Source organism: Mauremys reevesii, linkage group 7, assembly GCF_016161935.1.
Source record: "Mauremys reevesii isolate NIE-2019 linkage group 7, ASM1616193v1, whole genome shotgun sequence".
Taxonomy (NCBI): Eukaryota; Metazoa; Chordata; order Testudines; family Geoemydidae; genus Mauremys; species Mauremys reevesii.
In genome coordinates this window covers 8,562,001-8,574,498 of record NC_052629.1, presented here as the reverse complement: position 1 = coordinate 8,574,498, position 12,498 = coordinate 8,562,001, and the positions used below count along the sequence as shown (strand labels likewise).

The 12,498-nt window shown below is 47.7% G+C and overlaps 1 protein-coding gene across 10 annotated transcripts in view; it reads right to left on the bottom strand.

The window, feature by feature from the left end:
- ADD3 (adducin 3) overlaps positions 1 to 12,498 on the bottom strand; it is a 169,135-nt gene that overhangs the window by 145,740 nt on the left and 10,897 nt on the right. For 4 of the 10 annotated variants that reach the window (XM_039547930.1, XM_039547928.1, XM_039547936.1 and 1 more), the window contains exon 1: positions 3,252 to 3,530. The exons of 2 other annotated variants lie outside the window; for them this stretch is intronic. The gene's annotated coding sequence lies outside the window, so the exon portion shown is untranslated. Of the gene's footprint in view, positions 1 to 3,251; positions 3,531 to 6,610; positions 6,752 to 12,498 lie in introns of those variants that run through there. 4 more of the 10 variants (XM_039547929.1, XM_039547931.1, XM_039547932.1 and 1 more) reach the window with 3 other exon arrangements.

Genomic DNA, 12,498 nt, shown 5'->3' with positions numbered 1-12,498 from the left:
GCTGAAATAGCCAATGCCTCATTTAGGGAAACAATCTTCCCTTCCTCCTTCAAACATGCAATAGCATGACAAACACTGAAGAAACCCATACAGAGACATCAGTTCTAGCTAGCTACTGCCCGGAATCAAACTAATTTCTGAGCAAGCTCAGAGGATCAAGCCAAAGGCCAACTACAAGCTCAGCTAGTTGAAGTCAATATCATAGAACTGGCACAAATCTGGATTCAGGCGAGGACATGGGAGAGAAACAGCTTTAGTGGCACTGAAGGCTCATCTCCTGCTGTTAATGGATGATGGGCAGCCATCCATTTTCATCCTCCTGGACCTTTCTACAGCACTCAACACTGTTGACTGTAAGAAACAGCTGTCCTACTTAAGAGAGGTGGCAGAGGTCCAGCAGAATACACTAAAATAATTTAAATCCAAGAATCATGATGGGTCACTATGCCTCTGCCACTAGACCCTTCACTTGTCAAGTCCCACACGGATCAATTCTCTCCCCAGTCCTATTCAACATTTATATCCTGCCACTAGAAGAACAGGTAAAATGCCATAAACTACAGTACCAGCACTAAGTGGATTACACACAGCTCTACCTTTCTTTCACCCCACACAACCTTAGCACTACCACCAAGATAGTCCAGTGCTTGGACAAGATCAGATCACAGATGAAGAAAGAGCTGGTAGAAGATGGAGCTGAATATGACAACATGATGCTAGTAGGCAGAAGAAAACATTTTGCACCATAGTTGTAAACTATTCAGTCTCCCTTGGTTGAAGATACACACCCACAGCTGGCCAATTCAGTTCCTACTTTAGGAGTGCTCTAGAGTAGCTTCCCATAGAATCTCTGGTCAAGTTCAAGTCTCCGTATTTATATTCAAAGGTACTCAATGGGCTGGTGGTCCCAACATATTTAAAAGAGATTGCCTAGAGCGCTGCAATGAAGACCCTGGCGGACATACCCACTCCTCAGGCACAGTGAAACTTCTGGCCTGGAGGAGACAGAGCTTTCTTGGGGTCCAAGCTGAGACTGTGGAACAAACCCCTACAGGAACTAAGGACCATCATAAACCTTGCGACTTTGCACTCCAAATGTCAGGCATACTTTGACCTTTCCTTCTCTGTTTAAAATAAATGAGACTCCAAACCCTACCAAAACACTGCTCTACACACACAGTTCTCCCCCTGGGGAGGGGATGAGAGAGAATGAACCATACATGACAGATGTTAGTCACACTTAATGCACTACTGGAAGGCATTCAGATACTATGGTGATGAGTATTAGAACCTATATATAATAGAACAGAATTTTTAAGATCTCTGTATCCATGCCATTGAAAAAGTCGCTGCTAAGTTTAAGTAATAAGAACTACTACTCACATAGGTTTAGAAAAGCTTCTCCTAGATACAGACCTAGAAGTTCTCCAAAGTTACCCATCTCTATAGTTATTTTCAAGATAATATTTTATAGTTTAAAGCAGGGGTTCTCAAACTGAGGGTCGGAACCCCTCAGGGGGTCATGAGGTTATTACATAGGGGGTCGCGAGCTGTCAACCTCCACCCCAAACCCCACTTTGCCTCCAGCAGTTATAATGGTGTTAAATATATAAAAAAGTGTTTTTAATTTATGGAGGGGGTCACACTCCGAGGCTTGCTATGTGAAAGGGGTCACCAAAGCCTCTCAAAATATTGAGACCACATTTTTTCCTGAACACAGATGACATTTTATTTAAATCCTAAACTTTTTTTTGGAACAGCATTGCAGTGAAGAGAGAAAGACACTTCCATCGGCAGCTCCTGTCTGGGAAAACTCCCTCACTGAGATAAAGTACCACATTAGCCCTGTAGCACTCATATCTATGAAAGTAACAACTGCATTTCAACCTCTAGCATATTACTCAGCCTAACAAGAATGGGCAAGGGACCAACGTGAATATCGCTACTTTTTCTGAATATGGATGGAAAATGATTCATTCACACCTGTGAAAGTGATGGCTATGGCCATGGGCAACTACTAGGTTCTTATACTTACAAGGTGCCTCAATGGAAGCAATACAGCGAGCAAAGGTTTTATAATTACAAAGGCTGCAAGGGAACTTAGATCAGTCAAGTCACAGTGATATGCTCTTTTTCCCTAAATACTGTTGGCATCAAGTAATCCCTTCAATCCACTTATTTACATAGCCCCAAGCCCAACAAGGTGCACATATACATGTAAACACAACATGCTTGCATAAGATCTATCCAAACATAATACTCAATTGGGAAGAAACAGGAAGGAAACAGAGGTTAGATTATTTTATAAAGGAATGCAAAGGAAGCTTGTTAGGTATGTTTCAGACATTTAGATATCTCCTTTTTATTTAGGATTTCCTCATTCAAATTGCAACATCTTGCAACAGCCCCAGAAACAATCCCACCCACCCGAAGATGAATACCCACAAACAAACCATCCTTGTTCACATTAATTTTGAACCAAGTGGGGTTGTGAGCCAAAGTTTTGAACTAAATTTTGATGAGCCATAAAGCCCCACTTCTCTCCTCTCCCCCCTCCAAAAGACATCCTTCTCACCCAAGCATCCACCCCAACAAAACACAAAATACACCCAGGACACACAGCCCAGCTGGATTTTAGCAACCAGCTCCCAGGACTGAATGATGGAAAAGAGACAGGCAGAGTTTGACTCACACCCTCGTGAAGGGGATCTCCACATGCGACGCCCAATAAATCACACCTCACCGGTTCACACTATGAAAGCCGCACCCCAGCCCTGCTGATTGCCCAGGCAAACACCCCATAGAGCTAACTGGGGGGGAAGCATGTCCCACGTGGTGGGATGTACCAATGTGAGTGCCTCCCTAGGCGCCCCCCTTGAAACGCTCCCCCCAGCCCCACAGGCTTCCCAGGCAACCCCCCCCCCCGCCAGCTCCACAGAGCGTGGGCACAGCGTCTCCCACGCGGGGCGTGTAACAACGTGAACGCCCCCGCCGATGGGGGAGGGATAAGCACGGGGCGGTGATAGTGCAGCAGCAGCCCTCATCCCGCCCCCCCGCTACCCCAGTGACTCCCTCCCAACGGCGCCCCACACAGAGCCCAGCAGCGGGAGCATCCCCCAGGGAAATACGTCTATGCGCTGGGGGGCGGGGAGAGGGGTTACATGGCGCCCCGGCCGGCCAGCCAGCCCAGCGGGGGAGGGGGTCTTGAATTGCCCCCCAGGAACAGGGGGAGGAGAGAGACGTTTGTTTACCTCAGGAGCGAGCGCGCCCGCCTTTGTGCGTCCCCCGCCGCTGCTCGGCTACAGCGCACCTCGGGGGCGGGGCGGCTCAGCTCCGGATGTGGCAGGAAGGGACACCTGGGCTCCTCCTCCCGCAGCCCGCGCTGGCGGCTCCCTATCTGGCAGCGGCCCCACCCCCATTGGCTCGCTGGCTCGCGCTCGCGCCCGCCCCTCTCTCCCCGCAGCGGGCGCCGCCAACGTTCGGCCGAGTTTGAATCTCTCCCGGCTCAGCGCCCCGGGCCGGGCTGGGGGGGAGGGGCGCGCATGAGCGAGGCGGGGCGGGGGCGCGCAGGGGCTGTCTGTTGTCGTCGGCCGGCGGCAGGGGAGCAGGGAGGCGGGGGCTCTGCAATGACGGAGCCTGCGGGGCGGGGCTGCTCCGCCCCTCGCTCCCGCCTCTTCTCCCCCCCCCCACGCCCCGCTGGCTCCTACCCAGCCCGATAATTTTGACCCCTCACAGGCTTCCCCACCCACCGCAGATCGCTGGAGCCTTCGCCCCTCCACAGCCTTGTGGCGAGCGGCTTCCTAGTGGCCGCACGTCCTTCCCTGAGCCAGCGGCATTACCCCTGCCCCTCATTAATCCTACTCCTCCATTGCCCCACCCCAGGCCCTCCAGCCCCCGTGCATTGCCCCAACCCCTCCACCACCGTTAATTCTTACCTCGCCATCGCCCCACCGCCTCCAGCCCCTGCACTGCCCTTACCACCAGTGAACTCCTGCTCCTCCATCGCCTCCCCAGCACCTCCAGCCCCTGCACTGCCCTTACCACCAGTGAACTCCTGCTCCTCCATCGCCTCCCCAGCACCTCCAGCCCCTGCACTGCCCTTACCACCAGTGAACTCCTGCTCCTCCATCGCCTCCCCAGCACCTCCAGCCCCTGCACTGCCCTTACCACCAGTGAACTCCTGCTCCTCCATCGCCCCAGCACCTCCAGCCCCTGCACTGCCCTTACCACCAGTGAACTCCTGCTCCTCCATTGCCCCACCCCAGGCCCTCCAGCCCCCGTGCATTGCCCCAACCCCTCCACCACCGTTAATTCTTACCTCGCCATCGCCCCAGCACCTCCAGCCCCTGCACTGCCCTTACCACCAGTGAACTCCTGCTCCTCCATCGCCCCACCACCTCCAGCCCCTGCACTGCCCTTACCACCAGTGAACTCCTGCTCCTCCATCGCCTCCCCAGCACCTCCAGCCCCTGCACTGCCCTTACCACCAGTGAACTCCTGCTCCTCCATCGCCCCACCACCTCCAGCCCCTGCACTGCCCTTACCACCAGTGAACTCCTGCTCCTCCATCGCCTCCCCAGCACCTCCAGCCCCTGCACTGCCCTTACCACCAGTGAACTCCTGCTCCTCCATCGCCTCCCCACCACCTCCAGCCCCTGCACTGCCCTTACTACCAGTTAATTCCTGCTCCTCCATCGCCTCCCCAGCACCTCCACCCCCTGCACTGCCCTTACCACCAGTTAATTCCTGCTCCCCCCCCACACCCAGGCTCGCCAGCCCCTGCATTGCCCTTAACATCAGTTAATTCCAGGTCCTCCACCCCCTGCATTGCTCCTCCAGTCCCCACATTGCCCCAACCCCTGCATTGCTCTTCCAGCTCCCCCCGCCCTGCACCGGCATTGCCCCAATCCCTTCACCACCACTACACTGCTCTTCCTGCCCCCCGAGCCCCTGCATTGCCTGAACCCCTCCACGCCTGCATTGCCCCCCGAGCCCCTGCATTGCCTGAACCCCTCCACGCCTGCATTGCCCCCTGAGCCCCTGCATTGCCCCCTGAACCTCTCCACGCCTGCATTGCCCCCTGAGCCCCTGCATTGCCCCTGAACCCCTCCACGTCTGCATTGCCCCCGAGTCCCTGCATTGCCTGAACCCCTCCACCCCTGCATTTTCCCCCGAGCCCCTGCATTGCCTGAACCCCTCCACCCCTGCATTGCCCCCCCAGTTACTGCATGGCCCCTCCAGGCCCTCTCCACCCCTGCAGTGCCCCTATGCCCCTATTAATTCTTGCCTCTCCATTGCCCTACCACCAGTTAATTCCTACCCCTCTATTGCCTCTCCATCCCCTGCATTACCCATACCACTCACTTAATTCCATTACCCCTATGTCAATTCCTACCCCTCCTTTCCCCTGGCCTTGCAGCTACCCCCACCCAGTTAATTCCTAACCCTCCCTCCCCCCGCAACCCTTGCAGTTACTCCCACCCAATTAATTCCTACCCCTCATTGCACACCGCCTTCAATTACCCCAACCCATTTTATTCCTAGCGCTTACTCCATGCCCCCTAAAAACTCCACTGTTATCCCATTTTCTCCAGTTCCTCAATCCAGCTTTCACCCTGACATCAATTCGCTTAAATTCTCTCCATTTCGCCGATTCACACTCTAGCTCCGTATATTAAATCAATCCCCCCAGCCCATCTAATTTCATTTCCCCTATACAAACTTCATTTCCCGTCTCCAAATTCAACCCATTTGACCCAGGCACCGTCCAGCCTCTGCCCACAATTCGAATGATGTCCCCAGGCACCTTTCTGCCTTCCCCCAAATTCAATCCATTTCTCCCCTGCGCCCTAAATAACGTTCGCTATTTTATTGCTCACACACACTGCACTCCATTTCCTCCATATACAACTCTTTCCATCTCCCCATTGCACAGCTACCACTCACACAGACACCGGCACACCCATACTTCCTTCCCCCAGCACTCACTACTCGCTCCATCCTTCCTCACAGGATGGTGCAAACTCCCCCAACCCTCTTGTATTTTGGGGGGTGGAGGAAAGCGTAAGGCTTGTCCTGGCACACCGATCTTCCCCCAGTTTCTCTTCTCTCTCTCCCCCTTCCCCGCCCCTCCGATTGCTCACCCTAAAATCTGGGAGTGTAGATAGAGCTCAACTCCCCTTTATTCTCTCCTTCACGCCCAGATTATTTCAGAAAATTGAAGGAAAAAAATCAGCACATCCTTTTGATGCTTTAGGACATGGAGATTTTGCCAGCCACATGATGGCATTATGTCGTTTGACTTGCCATGTTTGGCTCTGCGATCGGAGGAAAAAGCTGGATATTTCTCTCTTTTAAAAAAAAAATCTCCCTCTTCCCAAATTCCTTATTGCATGAAAGTTTATGCTGATTAACACAGCAAAAAGTGCCTTGAGGGCAGACAAGGGGGAGTTGTCTCTCCAGCAGTTGAGAGACACAGGGAGAGCGGCAGAAAACAGCATGCAGCATAATCTATTTCAAATGTGTGTGAACAACCTTTCCCATCCCCCCTCCGTCCCACCTTTTACATATTTGTTTAAGAAATGGATACAAGATTTGCTAGTGTACTTACCAAACGGCCGCCCTGGGCTTCCTGTTTGACCAATGTCCGTGTGTGTGTATTTTTTTCTTCTCTAGGTGGGGATTCTGCAGTGCTGCACAGACACACTGCAGCAGCTCCAAAGCTGGAGGATAGTAAAGTGTGTTACTTACTAGAGAGGCTCTATATTACCACTAGGCGCTGGCAGGAGCAAAGAAGCATTTTTCTTAAAGAGACATGATTCTCCTCCGCTCGCCCCCCCCCCCCCCATCGCCTCTTCCCAAAATAGGGAAGCGGTAGGAAGTTGGACTGGGAAAATGGCATAAACAGAGGAGGTCAAGGTTAATATTAAGCGAGTAATTGAGTAAAAGATTGACCATGACTCAATGAAAAGCTACTTTCAAAAGAATCTTTGCTGCTCTTCAGATCAATGTTATAAACTGCCATATATGCTGCCTGAATATGTTCCTTGCCATCTTTACTTGTTAAATACTGTGTATGGGTAAAGAATAGTGACAGTGCAATGCAGTTCCAGGGAATAACAATAAACAATAATATGTAGCATCTTCCATATGAATGAATTGCCTTATGGGTAGGGCCCTACCACATTCACAGTCCATTTTGATAAATTTCACAGTCATGGAACTTTAAAAATCTTAAATTTCATGGTTTCAGATATTTAAATCTGAAATATCACGATGTGGTAACCGAGGGGGTCCTGACCCAAAAGCAGGTTGTGGGGGGGTTGCAAGGCTATTATAAGGGGGTTGCAGTATTGCCACCCTTACCTCTGCGCTGCTACTGATGGAGGTGCTGCCTTCAGAGCTGGGCGGCTAGAGAATAGCGGCAGCTGGCCGGGAGCCCAGCTCTGAAGGCGGCAGCAGCAGCACAGAAGTAAGGGTGGCATCGCATGACATGATATTGTCACTCTCACTTCTGCATTGTTGCTTGTGGTGGTGCCGCTGGGAGGAATTCCCGGATGTGCGTGTAACCCATTCAGGGGAAGAGGAAGTCCTGTCCCTTCCCAGTCCAGCCAGGACTAGCAGCTGGAGCCCAGTGCATGGACAGAGCCCATGGCCGGGGCGCCCCAGCCCTGCCCCTCCCTGGCTCCAGGGAAAGTGCTCAGGGGTTAAAGGACCCTTAGCTGTGTGTGTGGGGGATGACCATGGTACCCCCCCCACCAAGGCATCCTGGGCTCTTGCCCACATTGCCCACTCATAAGGCTGGCCCAGGGCCCCCCAAAGTGATGACCCCTCCCATACTATGCCACTCCCACTTCTGAGCTGCTGCTGGCGGCAGTGCTGCCTTCAGAGCTGGGCGCCTGGCTGGCAGCTGCCACTCTCTGGCTACCTAGCTCTAAAGGCAGCACAGAAGTAAGGGTGGCAATACTGCGACCCGCCCCGCCCCCTTCGATAGCTAGATTTCATGGTCTGTGACTCATTTTTCACAGTCGTGAATTTGGTAAGGCCTCACTTATGGACATAAGCAATTATAGATTTAATAATAAAAATAGTTACCTACGTAATATACATGTGATCTGCAATATGTTACAGTGTTTCTCAGCCTTTTGATACCAGAGTCTCACTTGCTGCCTTCCTAAACTGTGTCAGGGAAATCTCTGGGACCAGTAAGGAAGCTAGCACCCACCAGCACCGGTCCATGGACTGGTCTTTGAGAAACACTGTGTTACACAATAGTAAAGAGAGAAAGACATTAAGAGGCATAGGGAGAAAAGTTTTGAGATGAAATTTGAAACGAGATAGAGAGTTGATGAAGCTGAAAGACAGCCGAAGGCTGTTCCAAATGGAATGAGCTGCAGAGGGGAAGGCTCTGGCACCAAAAGTGGTGACATTATGGGGAGGCACACAAAACAGACAGAGTGGTTAAATGTATAAGCAATGTGCATCATATGTGAATGTTTTCATTATAGAAAAGGCTCTGTAGTTGAAATGGTAATTTAGCCTTTACTATAACCCCATTTTCAGTTGCTTATAACTTTCTCAAAATTCTAGTTTGGGGCTGAAATTGTCTATGATGTCTCTCAAACTAAATTTTTGTTTTGTTTTGTTTTTTGAAAGTTTGAGCAATATCCACCAGCCATTTTGAGCGGTGGAAAATATATACTCTTCATGTTTTTAAAAAATGAGACTTTTATATATGGGACATAAAAATAGCTGCTCTTAAAGGTCTCATTCTTGCAAACATGCACAAGTGCCCCTTGAAATCAATGGGACAGTTCATGTGTAAAATTACTCACATACAAAACTGTAGGATGAAAGACAAAAACTTCTAATTTCACATGTGGCTAGATCTCAATGGGATGCTAAGATACTGCATTAATGGGGCATATAAATACAATGAATATACAGAGAGAAGTTTGAAATGTTTAAAATAACTTTATATATTTAAAAATTAATATAAAACATTTACATATGTTAAAGTTACAAGCAAGTAAAATCAACTTTTGGCATGGACTGTAAATATATATATATGTATACAATATAGAGCTCACCTGCTGTTCTGTACACTTTTGAAGTAGTGAGGGGTTTTGCATACTCATAGAGTAATGCAGTGTAAAATTTATGGAATTGTGCAAAATCATATCACCGCATCTTGCACATTTATTTCCTCCCTTTTTATTTTGTCTTTAAAAATAAAATAAATCAACTGCAAATTCCTATGTTCATAAAATATTAAAATTCCAACTTTGACCATGAAAAACTTGAGAAATGCAAAAGTTCAATCATGGTTATGAGTATAAGGATGGTTTTGTGATTAAAGCAGCAGGCTGGGAATCAGATTATATTACAGGCTGAGACATAGACTTCCTGTGTGACCTTGATCAAGTCCCCCAGAACTGATTTTCAGAGGCATCCCTCTCACATGTAGGCAGCCCCACAGCAGGGTTTTAGTATTGTGGAGGTCCTTGCTTGGGTTTTTACTGTAGGACAAAATTGCATCTCTTGTGCATAAGATAGCTTCTGCAGTTATATTAGTTGGGGAACAAAGTTACAGGGATGACCAATGCTAATTATTCAGGACATAGGCTGATTATAAGCAGAGCCCAAGAAGAAACTTTCCCTGCATGGTATAGTATTTCACAGTTAGTTATGTTATGGAGGTTTTGCTCCTTCCATATAAGGATTTGTCACAGGGCAACACAGATTAGCTAAACTTGACCCATTCTAGTTTAGCAAGTTCCATGTTATGCAATGCATCCTTTGGGTGATGCAGTAAATAGACATCTTTTATAGCTATCTCTGTCCAGTTGGAGGATAGAAGGGATGTATTATACCAGGAAAAATAGTTGTTTAGACTTTGTGTGGGAAATGCAACAGCTTGATCCAGAATAAAAGGAACTGGTAATAGAGTCTTCCACCCAGAAGTGATCTTCTTTGAGGTTCAGACTCAAAGTTCAAAAACCTTGACAAGTGAAACAAATCAAAACCATTGTAGACTGAGATAGCAGCATATCATCACAGAGTCCAGTGATAATATAGTCAGAAATAAATACAGCTGTAAGACTTCCTTGGGAGTTAACTCCCATTTCTCCTTTTTATTTTTATTTTTTTTGCTGTCAGTGACATTCTTTCCTGGCACATTTTCTGTATTCAGCAAAATGTATTTTAAAAAAATCCAAAAGGCAATTACAGTATTCACCTTTCTTAGGAATAATCTGCCACTTTATGTGGTGCTGAAACCCTTTCACACTGTACAAGGCCATGCGTCTAATCAGTGGACTTAGCTGAGCTATTCATTAGAAACTTGGCCAGGTCACATATATTTGCTTCTCTGCTTTATGCCAAGCCAGTCTGGAGAGTGCTCCAGGAAAAAAGGAGGGAGTGGCATAGATCTCATGTTGAGTTCTTCATTCCCCATGGAGAGATAATCAGAGCATTACTCAGAGATTCATATAAAAAAAATTAGCACTTTAATGACCTACATGGATTTTTGTAAAGAGTTACTTCAGCAAAGAGCTGGATAATTCCTCACACAGCTGTGGTGTAGGAGGCAGCTCAGGGGACATTCTTGCAGAATTACTCTAGTACAATTAAAAAGAAATTACTATCAGGTTTTTTGGGTGCCTTTTTTTCCCAATCAAGGGCACTGTGTCCTCAATCCATCTCTTCTGTTTTCTGGTTTCTTTTGAAGTCATTACAGCTTCAACAGCCGTATGGCAAACTGTCAAACAGTGACGGTGCTGTGTGTTTTCTCTGCACAAATGACCTCAACAGCTCCCCAAGCATGATCCCTCTCCTGACGTCATTACTAATGGTCATATAAAGGCAGCCACCGTCAAGGGGATGTGAGAGATGTCTCTCAGGTGAACACTGAGCTTCTACAAACCACTGCATGTTCTTTTAGCCAAATCCGAATTACGTTTCCTGGATGCGGAGTACTAGACACCCAAGCACCAGCAATAGCTATAGCTGAGAAGTATACAACCACTATTGTCCAGCGTGAGATCTTGCCAGAATGATCCATGCCTTTATCACTTTGAGACCAGATTGCTGTAATGCGCTATGGATGGGCTCTGTGTGGAAGTCATTCCGAAATCACAGCTAGTGCTGCATTTGGTAGATCACTTATTAAATGAAGTTTCGCACTCAGAGCATATTACACACTGCTCTGGTTTCCAACAGGCTTCAACGTGGAATTCATGGTGCTGGGTTTAATTTATAAAACTAAATGGTTAAGGGCTTGGTTACTTGAGGGATTGCCTCTCTCCCCATCATACATTGCCACAGCTGAGATCTATGGCTTCTCCTTTATCTGGAGTCTTCTTGGTTTAAAAGAAAAATAGTGGCTATTTCTGGTAAAGGCCCTTTGACTCTGGAATTTGCTGCTCAAGCTCTCCCTTTCCCCGCTCCTGCAGAGCCCAGATTTCTTCCTGGGCTTTTGGGGAGACGTAGCTGTGGTGAAGATAAATACACTAAGGACTGTGAGGGGTTCAGATACTACATTAAGGGGGTCTATTTAAATACCATAGAGAGCTGATTTACTTTTTCCCAGATCAAGTCCTAAGTGTTTCCTGTCAAACTTCAGTATAACAGACCACAAATGTACAAATCATTACTTTCACATTTCCACAGACTCCTTCCTATGGATAAAGAGGACAGGAAGGATGCCCCCTTGCTTCCACTGTCGTCTATCAATTGCATTTTATAAATTTGAAACAGCTATTCTGTATTCTCTTCAAGGAAGAATATAGCATGTTGCCTCTACAGTGCTTCCCATGCCTCCTGTCTTAATTAGGATCTGATTTACCCTGGTGTAAATGAGGAGCAATCCTTCCGATGTCAAAAAGAGTTATGCTGGTGTAACATCAGTATGAGCAGAATCAGAAACAGACCCGTAGGGAGTAAAATACCAAGATTTGAAAAAAAAAATCAAGCCTGTGTCTTTCTCAAAGCAGTACCACTAGTTCACAGCACTGGCCCAAAAGAATAGTATCTCAGATCATGTAAGAAAAACATAGTTCTCATTTCCTCTTTGTCCCTTCAGGGCAGGACAGAACATCCTGTTGTTCTAATAATGCAAGCAAAATAGTAGTTATTTTTGGCAAAAAAAATTCATTTTTAAAGTACATTTTTAAAGGCAACTCTAATCCTGGATTCAGATTATTCAATAAATGTATTAGGAGCACAATACATCTTTTTGCATCCAGGAATCCACACTGATGAACACAGCACATGTACACTCAGTCAAAAGTTCATATCAGTTGAACAGTAAACCATTTTAGCAGTTACCTATCGAAAGAGATCTATGATTCTGAACAAAGGCAACACCCATAATAAGGGTGTGCCATATTTAGTACTGCACCTGGGGAGCAGGGTGCCCATGGGAAGTCTATGGTGCAAAAGGTCATGAGCAGGGCAGTGGAATGTATGTTGATTAAGTGGCTCTATGAGGAGGTTCAT